This window comes from Amia ocellicauda, unplaced genomic scaffold (genome assembly GCF_036373705.1).
Source record: "Amia ocellicauda isolate fAmiCal2 unplaced genomic scaffold, fAmiCal2.hap1 HAP1_SCAFFOLD_159, whole genome shotgun sequence".
Classification (NCBI taxonomy): Eukaryota; Metazoa; Chordata; class Actinopteri; order Amiiformes; family Amiidae; genus Amia; species Amia ocellicauda.
The window spans coordinates 1-13,682 of record NW_027102722.1 but is presented as its reverse complement, the minus strand read 5'-3'; the positions used below and the strand labels follow the sequence as shown (position 1 = coordinate 13,682).

General features: G+C 39.4%; 1 non-coding gene and 3 pseudogenes across 1 annotated transcript; all 4 read right to left on the bottom strand.

Annotated features, from left to right (window-relative positions):
- Positions 1-107: 107 nt before the first annotated feature.
- On the bottom strand, positions 108-226 carry LOC136723342 (uncharacterized; annotated as a pseudogene).
- Positions 227-435: 209 nt separating this feature from the next.
- Positions 436-554, bottom strand: LOC136723337 (uncharacterized; annotated as a pseudogene).
- A 216-nt stretch (positions 555-770) lies between these two features.
- Positions 771-889, bottom strand: LOC136723344 (uncharacterized; annotated as a pseudogene).
- Positions 890-8,463: 7,574 nt separating this feature from the next.
- Positions 8,464-8,578, bottom strand: LOC136723338 (U5 spliceosomal RNA). Its single transcript, XR_010806675.1, has one exon. It is a non-coding gene; the product is annotated as a U5 spliceosomal RNA (small nuclear RNA).
- Positions 8,579-13,682: the final 5,104 nt, after the last annotated feature.

Here is a 13,682-nt window from a genome sequence, read left to right as displayed (position 1 = left end):
AAAGGGTGTTGAAAGTAGCCGGGTACGTGTACAATTCTTCAATTATATCTTCTCCAGACAGAAAGAGAGTATTAAGAGCTACGATGAAGTTTCCCAGGAGACGTAAAAGCTTGCAGCACCAGGTATTTCCAGGAGGTCTCACATTCAAGTACTGACCAGGTCCTGCCCCGTTTAGCTTCCGAGATCTGACGAGATCGGTCGCGTTCAGGATGGTGTGGCCGCAAGCCAAGATGCCTGGCTGCATGATGTCTCTTAAAGGCTGGCGGGTATTGACGGAACTTCCAGCAAAAAAAAAAAGAAAAATAGAGGGAAAAATACCAGTGCAGCAAAGGGTGTTGAAAGTAGCCGGGTACGTGTACAATTCTTCAATTATATCTTCTCCAGACAGAAAGAGAGTATTAAGAGCTACGATGAAGTTCCCCAGGAGACGTAAAAAGCTGGCAGCACCTGGTATTTCCTGGAGATCTCCCATCCAAGTACTGACCAGGTCCTGCCCCGTTTAGTTTCCGAGATCTGACGAGATCGGGCGCGTTCAGGACTGTGTGTCCGCAAGCCGAGAGGCCTGGTTGCATGATGTCTCTTAAAGGCTGGCGGATATTGACGGAACTTCCAGAAAAAAGAAAAAAGAAAAAGAATAATGGAGGAAAAAATATCAGTGCAGCAAAGGGTGTTGAAAGTAGCCGGGTACGTGTACATTTCATCAATTATATCTCCTCCAGACAGAAAGAGAGTATTAAGATCTACGATGAAGTTACCCAGGAGACGTAAAAAGCTTGCAGTACCTGGTATTTCCAGGAGGTCTCCCATCCAAGTACTGATCAGGCGCTGCTCCATTTAGCTTCCGAGATCTGATGAAATCGGGCGCGTTCAGAACGGTGTGGCCGCAAGCCAAGAGGCCTGGCTGCATGATGTCTCTTAAAGGCTGGAGGGTATTGACAGAACTTCCAGCAAAAAAAAAAAAAAAAAGAAAAATACACATACCACGTGGGCAATTCTAGAGCGTCCCCTAGAGTACAAACAGTGTATCGTGCCTACAAAAGTTTTCTTGTTACTAACCTTTGGAATCTGGATTTCTGGACAAAGCTCTCCAATAACTATTACAGAACTTAGTTCTTTTCAGTCTAAGATTCCTCTCACGGGGCACCAATTATGTAGCGTAAGGTACACTTATAAATTTCAATTATAGAAGTGTATTTATAGTATCACCTTATCACGAATCCTGGAATCTTGTAGAACTCAATTTCTGTAATAATTTGACGCAGACACCATTTCCAAAGATATAAATTGTCAAATTTATTCAAAACAAAGACTAAATGTAGCACTACACTAATTATACAAAAGGGAAAAACTAATTAAAATTCAACTCTAGATCAACAAATCAAAGACAAATCACTTCCGTGACCAAATCAAAGACCATGGGATCGCATATGATAACACACAAATCGTTAAACAAAAAAGGTTATAAACACATTGACTACAATACCGGTTAGTAAGACGAAGGTGAGTCTCTCGTTAGTATTATTAGTCACACATTAAATAACTACGCAGGTTAGTATTTATGTCAGGTAACTTCTCATTATATATATATATATATATATATATATATATATATATATATATATATATATATCAGTCTCATTTACGTTTAGGTGCCAAGAAAGATCCTATCATTACTTGTTACCACAATTTCCCTTAACTGATTATTATTCAATGATTAAGGATAGGCAGGGCCACCACTAATCTAATGTCTATTAACTTGTGTCAATTTCAGAATAAACAGTAAAACAGGAATGAGAAGATATTTCTCGGCGTTGACAGATTTTATTTCTAAAATTATCAACAAAACAGTTTAATGCAACACACATTTATATTTAAGAAAACTAAATGATATTACACATTCTAGAGTTATGAATCACAGATTAACATTTCTAATTGATTTCTCAAATGTCATGAATCATGAACTCCAAACTGTTAAACTTATGTGAACTTCGTCGCAGATAGGCCTCTCTGGCTTCCGGCTCAGATAACAGCACACGGCACGAGTTCCGTGTGGTTGGAACAAAGGCAGTCCGGTTCGGCTTTGTCCAAGAACTTCCACTCAGTCGATGCACCTGGAAGTTGGGGTTTCGCGAAAGTAGAGTCGTTTCCAAACAGATTTTCCACTGGTTTGAAGGCTCCAAGGTTGTGCACAAAATCTTCTTTGTAAGCTGGGGTTCCACCGTAGTTACTTGAAGATGAAGTCTTTGAGGAAAGCAGGGCCCTGTTTGTTCCAAGGGTCAAGTTTCTTAAGACTCAAATAGCTATTTAAATGACTGACACTTTCGTATTCAGTCGACTTAGTCAATTGTCCAGCTGTAAAACTCCACTGATCAGGTGGGCACAGGCGGGCAGTGCAGTCTGTAAAGTTCTTTATTTAATAAAGTCCTTTAAAAGAATTCTTCGTACGGCTCAATCTCCTTCTCCCAGTTTAACTCTTCTGTTGCCGGCAAAGACTTGGTTGGTTTCTGATTCCGGTTCTGGCAACAGAGCTACAGGTTATGCTGTGGCAGCGAGTTACTGGTTCAGGTGAGAGAGAGAGAGAAAGAAAGGCCGTGTTTGTCCTTTATAGTCTGTCAGATCAATAGGTGATTGGTTCCTGAGTTCTTGAGATTGGATTTCGGTTTCAGCCCCCAGTGTCCTATTGGAGGGGGGCTTGATTTATGACTGATGTCAATCCATGCCATCTTTTGGAAATGCCGGTTGGCCTGGGTTCGTAGCTCTATGTCGGGATTTCAGCTCTCATCCACTTCAAAGAGTTTTTATCACCAACAGGCCCCTTTCTCCAGACATCTCATAGCAGAATAACAAACTATTTGGCCTCTTCTCGGTGCCATCCTCCCCAAAACTGTCACTTTGATGCAAACCAGTTCCAAGCTGATGAGCTAAGGAAATCTGATAACTTTGGGGGGGAGAGGTCTTCTTTAGATCCGTGCTTCAGCTCAGAGCCCAAATACTCTTATCCAAATACACCCAACATAACGCTACACACCACATCCCAAAGATGCTCTATTGGGTTGAGATCTGGTGACTGTGGTTGCCAGTTTAGTACAGTGAACTCATTGTCATGTTCAAGAAACCAATTTGAAATGATTCGACCTTTGTGACATGGTGCATTATCCTGCTGGAAGTAGCCATCAGAGGACGGGTACATGGTGGTCATAAAGGGATGGACATGGTCAGAAACAATGGGCCGTGGCATTTAAACGATGCCCGATTGGCACTAAGGGGCCTAAAGTGTGCCAAGAAAACATCCCCCACACCATTACACCACCACCACCAGCCTGCACAGTGGTAACAAGGCATGATGGATCCATGTTCTCATTCTGTATACACCAAATTCTGACTCTGAAATCGAGACTCATCAGACGTATGTATGTATGTATGCATGTCCAATTGCTTTGACAATACAAATGCACTGAATTGAGAGAGAGAGAGAGAGAGAGGTAGTCCAGACCGCTGCAAAATTCCTGCTGAAGTGATCTGGATCACCACACAATGGCCCAAGGACCACTGCAAACTTGGATTTCAATGTATTTGTGTAATGTGTGTTGCAATAGCACCTACCATGTTCCTTTGTGGTGATCTGGTTAATTCTGATCTGGGAAAACCACAATCCTGCAGGTTTAATAAGTCTCTCTACACATCAGTCCCTGAGTACCTTCAACCAATGGTCATTTTGACCAATTAAGCCCAAGATTTGAGTCAATTAAGTTGTCAAGGACTACCCAGTGAAGACGTGAACTCACGACTAGGTCACACTGTGAGCTCACCAGAGCAGACATTACACTGAGCTCACTGTGAGCTCACTTAGTGCTTTTCCAGCGACATGGTGATGGTGCTGGAGCCGGAGCCGCTGCCCTTACTCGGTGGCTAACCCACCTCTATGTTACAAATGTTCCCTAAACACTTATTTTGCAAGATCAATAAAAATCCTTTAGGAAATTTAAACTTTTACTGACACACATAGTTAATAGCAATGTATTATAACTTTACCAAAAATAATAATCTGTATATCTTTAATTGTTTAGACATTATTAAGATATAATGCATCTTTCACATAGGGAACATTTGTAACATGTTAGGAAAAACAAACAAATGATTTGAAAATATTCATAATTACAGCATACAATTTGTCAGGCTTCATAAGAATGGTATTTATAACATACTCTGTAAAAATCAAGCAAATAGCATTTGTGGTTCACAAGAAAATATATATATATATATATATAATCAAAGCTATCAGACTATAGCAGCCGTTGTATGAAGACACATACGATTATACAGCATTATTTGGCAGCTTCGCAAGACCTAATTTTAAACGTTGTTGGTAAGTTAGATAATTAGTGGGGACCCTCTATTTGCAGTTCTTCCCCTCCATAATTGCTAAAATAAAGTTTTACTGACATTTTATTGACCCTACCACTGCATAGGGCATATCTGTAACATGAACGCTACTGAATGGCACATACATTGAAAACTACAGAGAACTGAGACAAATCCACTTTACACTTCATAAATAATCTTAAAACGTTTCCAACCAAGGCAACACCCACTTGAAATACATTAATTCTCATTTTTGGTAAACAAAAAGAGAGATTGTTACATATGTTCCCTATGATGCATCTACAGAGAGAGAGAGACAGACAGACACTAACACTCTCTCTCTCTCTCTCTCTCAGCTGGGAGTGTGTGGGAGGGGTCTGCAGTGAGCGGGAGTGCTGCTGAGAGCTCTGTCCTTTGGCTGCGTTTTTTTGTTGCTTTACTTTTTTCAGTTTGTTTATTTTGTCTTCTGTTTTCAGTGCTTTTCTTATTGTGGGGGAACAGGGGAGGGGAGGGGGGAGTTCCGGTAGTTCTTCCCGGGTCGGGGGGTCGGACCCCCTGAATGCGTCTTTGATAAGAAAAACTGACCCGACGCCATGGAGTCAAGATCGCTCCGGTGCAGTTCTGCCCCCTAGAGCAGTGTGTGTTAGCGGTTGGGGAGGTAGCAGGGTGTGAAAATATCAAGTCTGCTGCCATTGTTATCTTCTTAAAAACCACTGATCTGCTCAATCAGCTAGTGGCTAATGGCACAGTGTTAGACGACACTTTCACCCCGGTGTTGCCGCTCGCTGCTCCTGCCCGGAAGGTAACGCTGTCTAACGTCCCTCTGTTCATCCGCACCGGCTCGGGCAGCTGATGTCCGGCATTAAGAGGGTCCCGCTGGGCTGCAAAGCCCCGCAACTGAAACACGTCGTGTCCTTCCGAAGGCAGCTGTATATGATCCTCAATAACATCAATGAGGATCTTAATGTCTCCGAAGTTGGATCTCTCTTTCTGCCACCACCACGAAGATTGCTCTTTAGTAATGTTGGAAAGTCAAAGACAGCAACCGTCAGGGTTCTTGCATATGACGTATTCGTGCTGCACCTCTCTGCAAGGATCCAGGACAGTTTGTCAATGTAAACTCCAGTGCCTGGGAATATTTCCACCTAAAAGACAATGGTAAATAAAAAACAAGTTTATCCCCAAACTATTCTTATATTATGTTAAGTGGAATACTCAGACATTATCAGTGAGGCTGTGATTTTGTTACAGAAATGTGTTATTAAAGACCACAGTATGTCTCAATTCTAAGTTTATTAATTTACAGACATAATAAAGTCAGTGAATCTGTGACACCCATAATTCAATTACATTCTTATTATCAACTATAACTATGAATATACCTGATAATGTAGCATCATTAGATTGTTTACAACCAATATTTGTTTTCAATATATATATTTTTACCTTGTCTTTGTAATATTGTAGACCAAGAGTGTTACACCTGTTTTGGTGATTCTTTGTCAGATTCAGAACAATTTGCTGTGGGGCTGTCAGAACCACTTGATGGTGACACACTTTTGTCTTCATTGCTGATAAATGTGGCTTTTGTTACAATTTTTTTCAGATTGTCCAAAATTGATTGATAATCATTTCTAGTAATATATTTAATACAAAGTGAAAACAAAACCATCAATGCCTGCAATTATACTTGAGAGACTTGCTCTATGTTATTGGCAAACTGACCTTTTTGTGGGTCATTAACATTAGCTACGAAAAAAATAAAAAAGATAAAATACAACAATTACCAGGTCTAATGTAATGCATATAGTCATTAATGTAGGATTATGAAGTTATGTTGAAAAACTTTATTTAATAATCAGTATTATTAAACTATTAGACAGTGCACATTACGAGTCTGTATTGTGGTTCTAGATTACTTCAGTATGATCAACTATAATACATTACTCTGGAATCTAAATTACTTAAGAATAACATTTATCAAGGTAAGGAATTATTTGCTATAAATAAAAAAACTTACCATCAACCATACGGTTTCGAAGACATTGGTTTTCATTTTTAAGTCTTGTGTTTTCCTTATCGAGCTGCTTAACTTTTTGCTGTAGCTCAACTTCACTGGACTCTTTAAATGTCTGTAGAATGTGATGGGATCTAATTCTTGAAGCTCCATCGGTTTTCTTTCTTATTTTGTGCTGTATTCAGAGAGAAAAAGAGTTTAAAATGAAATTATATATATATATATATATATATATATATATATATATATATATATATATATATATATATATATATATATATATATATATATATATGAAAATGATTAAAAAAAAACAATCCTGCAATACATTTATTTAATATTTGCAGTAATTATCTCACCGGTAACTGTGGTTCATCAAGGTCACTATCATCTGAAATTTGAAGTTTTTTGTTTGTTTTAGGTACTCTCTTCATTTTAGGAGAGGGCATTTTTGTTAGGTCATTAAGTTTTCTTCTTAGTTCACCTTCTTTTCCTAAAATAAAAATAAAATAAATAAAACCCTGCATTATGTCCACAGATATTTGGGGATTATATTTATTTGTCATAAAAATACTGTGCTTTGACCATACAAATTAAGATGAACAGCCAACACTGAATCAAAACTGAAGTTAAATTATATCTGGTTTAATTTATTTTGTGATTTGGGGGATTTTATTGTAAAGCACAACACACAATAAATCGTTCTTACAAATGCCAGTCAAGTATGACGAGTTTTTAGTGCCCTCACCACCACCTACCATGTTATAAGAGTATGTTAGAAGTACAACACATTAATAACTTAAACATTCATTTCAAATATACTGTGATTGTATATATCAAATAGCATGTAAAGACTTTAATGTTTTTTTTTTTTTAATAAACATTTTTACCAGTCATAATGATCTGCGCTTCATGGACAGGCCATCCACCTTTTGGAGGTTTGTTCATGTCTCTCCACTCTGCTCTGAAGTTTCGAGTCGTCTCTTCGTCATCATCAGCAATGCTGAATAAATCAAAATTGCGAAAGCAAGCAGTGGGAATCACGCTGTAAGAGTCTTTGTCGACCCCGCTTTCCCACTTCACCAACGCGTGCATCACCGCCATACTACCTTCACCTTCTCATCCGTTTTTTCTGCGCGTTTTTCCCCCGACAAGTCACGGCACAAAAAACAGTCCCGCTCTGCATTCTGGTACTTGGCGTTCTTAATAACACCAACAGGGTGTAATCGCATAGACCACTCGAGTATAAAGTACTACATATCCCATCAGTTACAGTTTTTTTTCATCTTCTGAAACTGCAATTTAGCACTTTCAACTGTTTCTTAGTGATTCCTAGAATTACTAACCGGTATTGTAGTCAATGTGTTTATAACCTTTTTTGTTTAACGATTTGTGTGTTATCCTATGTGATCCCATGGTCTTTGATTTGGTCACGGAAGTGATTTGTCTTTGATTTGTTGATCTAGAGTTGAATTTTAATTAGTTTTTCCCTTTTGTATAATTAGTGTAGTGCTACATTTAGTCTTTGTTTTTAAATAAATTTGACAATTTATATCTTTGGAATTGGTGTCTGCGTCCAATTATTACAGAAATTGAGTTCTAAAAGACTCCAGGATTCGTGATAAGGTGATACTATGAATTCACTTCTTTAATTGAAATTTATAAGTGTACCTTACGCTACATATATATATATATGTATGTATGTATGTCCAATTGCTTTGACAATACAAATGAATTGAATTGAGAGAGAGACAGACAGACAGACAGACTGACAAACAGAAAAACAGACAGACACAGATACACACACACACACACACACACACAGAGCCAGCCAGCCAGCCAGCTCAGCGATGACATCACGAGCCTCTCTCAGCTGACTGCTATGACATCACAGAGCATGTACATTCCGTTGCTTGCCGTCTGTCAACCACTCAGTCACTGCCAGCCAGACTGGCTGGCTGGCTGGATGGGGGGGCTGCTTGCTGCTGCTGCGTACCTTAGCAAGCTTATTTGCTTGACCGGCCTTCCTCCTCCGCCCACATGCCCACCTATGCCCGATCTGCTGTTCACCTGGATCACAGCTCCGCCCCAACAAGGCAGAGCCTCCCAAAAATGGTACAAACTCACCCACGATCCCCTCCACGGAAAGCTTTAGCAAAAGGCAAAAGCGTTATACGTAATGAAGAGGAACCCGAGTCCAAGACGCATCCGACCAGCCATACATATTTGTGTGTATTAAAGATCACATTTTCTTACATTTAGTTTTTCTGTACTTTATTACATCTTATTGTGATTTATAAATGTATTGTTTCTTTTCCATATGTATGTATGTATGTATGTGTGTGTGTGTGTGTCTGTCTCTGTGTGAAAGTTAGTGTGTGTGTCTGTACGTGTGTGTGCCTGTCTCTGTGTGAAAGTGAGTGTGTGTGTGTGTATGTCTCTCTGTGAAAGTGTGTGTGTGTGGGGGGCTGACATCCTTGGACAGCTCTTTGGTCTTGGCCATGGTGGAGAGTTTGGAATCTGATTGATTGATTGCTTCTGTGGACAGGTGTCTTTTATACAGGTAACGAGCTGAGATTAGGAGCACTTCAACAGAGTATGAAAGACACCTGGGAGCCAGAAATCTTGCTGATTGATAGGGGATCAAATACTTATTTCCTTCATTAACATGCAAATCAATTTATAACTTTTTTGAAATGCATTTTTCTGGATTTTTTGGCTGTTATTCTGTCTCTCACTGTTAAAATACACCTACCATTAAAATTATAGACTGATCATTTCTTTGTCAGTGGGCAAACGTACAAAATCAGCAGGGGATCAAATACTTTTTTCCCCCACTGTACATACATATATATGGAAAAGAAACATTACAAGTATAAATCACAATAAGATGTAATAAAGTACAGATAAACAAAATGTAATAAAATGTGATCTTTTTGAAAATGCAGGGACGTCACTGGAAAAGATGAGGTCTGGATGGCAGCATATGTTGCTCCAAAATGTGTACATCTCTTCTGCAAAAATGGTGCCCTCACAGATGTGCGAGTTATATGACAGACAAACAGACAGACAGACAGACAGACACTCACACACACTGTCACACCCCCACACACACACACTTTCACAGAGAGACATACACACACACACACTCACTTTCACACAGAGACAGGCACACACACGTACAGACACACACACTAACTTTCACACAGAGACAGACACACACACACACACACATACATACAGGATAACGCCAAACCACATTCTGCCCAGATTTCAAGCGCATGGTTGCATAGGCAGAGAGTGCGGGTGCTAGCATGGCCTGCCTGCAGTCCTGACCTGTCTCCAAATTGAGAATGTGTGGCGCACTAGTGCAAATTAAGACAACGAAGGCCCTGTGCAGTTGCGCAGCTGAGGAAATGCATAATGGATGAATGGGGGAAAATCCCGCTTGCTAAACTTAACCAAGTGGTGTCTTCAGTGCCCAAGTGCTTAATAAGTGTTATTAAAAGAAAAGGTGATGTTACATAGTGGTAAACAGTCGACTGTCCCAACTTTCTTGGTTTCTTTTCACTGCTAATGAGATGCTGTAGAGTGAGTTAGTTATATTGCTTTCAGGAGCTCTAATCGTATTGATGAGTTCATGCAGCATTTTTAATTGAATTTCAAAAAGAAATCCTTGCTGTCTGGCCTGTGTGTATGAGATGTACTCTGTCAATCTTTGGCTAACAACTGAAACATTGGTAGAACAGAAATGGCAACATAAAAAAGAAAAGTACATTTTAAAAGAGCACATTAAATAGGATGAATATACAGTTTTTTACAATCACTTTGTCACTAATTTCAGAACCTTGATGTCATTTTTCAAAACTCTAGACACAAAACTCAAAACGGTCATCACTTGTAACACAGGCTGTCCAATGTTCAAGACATTGCATTGTGCATTCATATCTTTAAAGAAACCTTGCACTTGCAGACTTGTTGGTTCAAATAACTCATTTATCATGAAATACCATAGTAACATAGTAAAACAGAAGATACCGATAGTTTCACTGTGTAGTTGTTCGTACAATCATTAAATATTGTAGTACAAAATATGTGATACATGTTTCATTATGGTACTACACATAAATACATCACTGTAAAAGGACTAGTAGAGAGAATACTACAGACACAGTGGAATCATTGAACAAAATCTGAAATACAATACAATACAATACAATCAAATCACACCATAGGTTTCTTTGAATCCATGCAACAATAATTAGCTACAAAAAAGAACAAAACTACAGTAAAATGTCAACTGCAGTGTTCCTCACCTGGCTTAGTGTAAAAAGCAAAACAAAGGATTGATTACCGTACTTCTAAATTTCCATCAGCCCTGTGTTCAGGTTCAGGTTCTCACAACCATTTTTCACAAGAGGCATCTTGAAACTGAACATACCTGAACATATTCAGTCATCAGCTGCTTCACTCTGTCTGCATTTCTTTCAAAAGGCACACTATACTCTGTGCTACACATTGGTATGCAGTATACAGTCATTTGACAATTGAGAGTAGCCTAATGTTTTGTGCATGCTGAAGACTTGCCGCTTCTCAGTACGGAAATTTCTGATGATTGAGGCCACAGTTGATCCTGAGTTGATTCTGAGGTTTGATTGAATCATTGTAGCTGCCTCAGTCATGGTCATGCCATGATTTACAACATGCTCTACAACTATTTCTCGGATTTCACTGGACACTATTTGCTGTTGCTGCCGCTGTCTGGTCCGTGGCCTTGTCCTCTACCACGTTCCCCCAACACCTCTCAAATGAGGCCCATGGCTGCCTCTCTGGTGAGCCCTAAGCCCTCCTCTATGACGAGGCCCATGACCACCTCTCAGAAGGGGTGCATGTCCCCTTCCATTCCTTTGACCACCACGTCTTCCTCCTCCCACTGCTTTACCTCTATTGTGACCTGGATGACCTGCCGGCTCCATGTTATCACTGTGTTGCTGGGGTGGATAGCACTCATTTCACTCGATACTCGTACCACAATGTGAAATCAATCATCAATAACCAGTTGGCAGTATTGGAAAAGCAATTACAAGGGCCTGCATACATACAGTAATGTCAAATCTGATGTGGAAGAACAATCATCTTCAACCAGGTTGGAGCGTTAGTTGCAATGCCTTTAATACACGCAGCGTGGAGAGGAACAGTGACTCAAGAAGATCCCAAAGTCACTCTGCCTTCATTTTAACAGTCAGAGCTTTTATACACAAAAATCAAAGAGCTGGTTATAATCAGAACGTCATTACTATGTTATCTTAAAAGTTAGCTAAGCAGAATTTATATCATTATAGGACAGAGTTCATAGATCAACACATGGATTAGGGAGCAGGCACTTCAATCATACTGTTTGACATTGTCTCCAAGATTCTCATCGTAAATAAAAAACAGAAATCAAACTACCTTCTGGCCTGACCTTCTAGCTTGACCTTATCTTTCTTAAGTATACAAGAAAGAAAAACAGGTATTAGAGAAAGAATTTCCAACTTTCCTTCCACACTGAAAACATGGTGTGGAAAAGTGCTACATGATGATGAATGATGATGAAATATTACATCCATAGATAATGTAGTCCAACTGGTTCATGCTCCTCGGTTATTGGTGTCAATGGATCTCATTATCCTGAAACTTTCATTATCGAAACATGGAATACTCTTCGTCAGTTTCCATAAAACTATGAATTAAGAGTAATGCAACAGTCACTTATCATTTTGAGCAGCTGTATCAATTGATAGTTAGATCTTTGTAATGAAATGAATAGACAGTGATCTCAGATGTAATGTGTGAATTGCATTTTGAAATGGTAATTCTTTGATGTTAAGTTGTGTCATTTTAGTTCAATGAACAAATGATCTGAGGTTGATGTGTATTGTATCCAAGCAATTGAAAAATGTGCATTTTGATCATTGGGTGTGAGTTTAGTGTCTAGAGTTTTGAAAAATGACATCAAGGTTCTGAAATGAGTGCCAAAGTGATTGTAAAAAAGTGTTAGAGTTTTGAAAAATGTGCATTTTGATCATCGGGTGTGAGTTTAGTGTCTAGAGTTTTGAAAAATGACATCAAGGTTCTGAAATGAGTGCCAAAGTGATTGTAAAAAAGTGTAATATCAGGGGACAGTGGCTATTAGTGATCTGGCCTTCCGTGGCCTCTGTATTAATGTAACAGGTCACATTGTATGTGTACACTGATACTTGATAGTATAATATAGTACAAGTAAAAAACATACATAGGTATCATAGAAGTATTTTGCAGAAATGATTAAGGATACTTATCAAAATGGAGAGGAAATGCTAAATCCAGTCTCCCCAGGCTGAGCTTCTATTGCTACACCTGCTAAGTGGCTGCTGGCCCCACTATATGGATAGAGCCACACCAAGTACAAGAGTCTCCCCGTTGCTATTTATATCTCCCTATCCAGTCTTCTATACGTGTCAGGGTGGGGTGCCTATTCCCCTGTGTGTGTGTGAAAGTGTGTCTGTGTGTGTGTCTGTAAGTGTGTGTGTCTGTCTGTGATAGTGTGTGTGTGTGTCTGTCTGTCTGTCTGTCTGTCTGTCTGTGAAAGTGTGTGTGTGTGTGTGTGTGTGTGAAAGTGTGTGTGAGTGTTTGTCTGTCTGTCTGTCATGTAACTTGCACATCTGTTAGGGCACCATTAATGCAGAGATGTACACATATTGTTTATTTTCCATATATATGTATGTATGTATGTATGCATGTCCAATTGCTTTGACAATACAAATGCACTGAATTGAGACAGAGAGAGAGAGAGAGAGAGAGAGAGAGAGAGAGAGAGAGAGACAGAGAGAGAGAGGTGCTAAGGCACATTTGTAACATAAATTAGGGAACATTTGAAACATGCTTAGGGAACATTCATAAGAACATAAGAACATAAGAACATAAGAAAGTTTACAAACGAGAGGAGGCCATTCGACCCATCATGCTCGTTTGGTGTCCATTAATATCTAAGTGATCCATGGATCCTATCCAGTCTATTTTTAAATGTTCCCAAACTTTCAGCTTCTACCACTTTCCATCTTGAATGCCTTGAAGCCCAATTTCCATTTGTGTCCCCTGGTGTGTGTGTCCCTGCTGATCTGGAAAAGCTCCTCTGGTTTGAGGAACCTTTCATGATTTTGAAGACTTGGATCAAGTCCCCACGTAATCTCCTCTGTTCCAGGGTGAAAAGGTTCAGTTCCCTCAGTCTCTCCGAGTAGGACTTTCCCTTCAGACCTGGAATAAGTCTGGTTGCTCTCCTCTG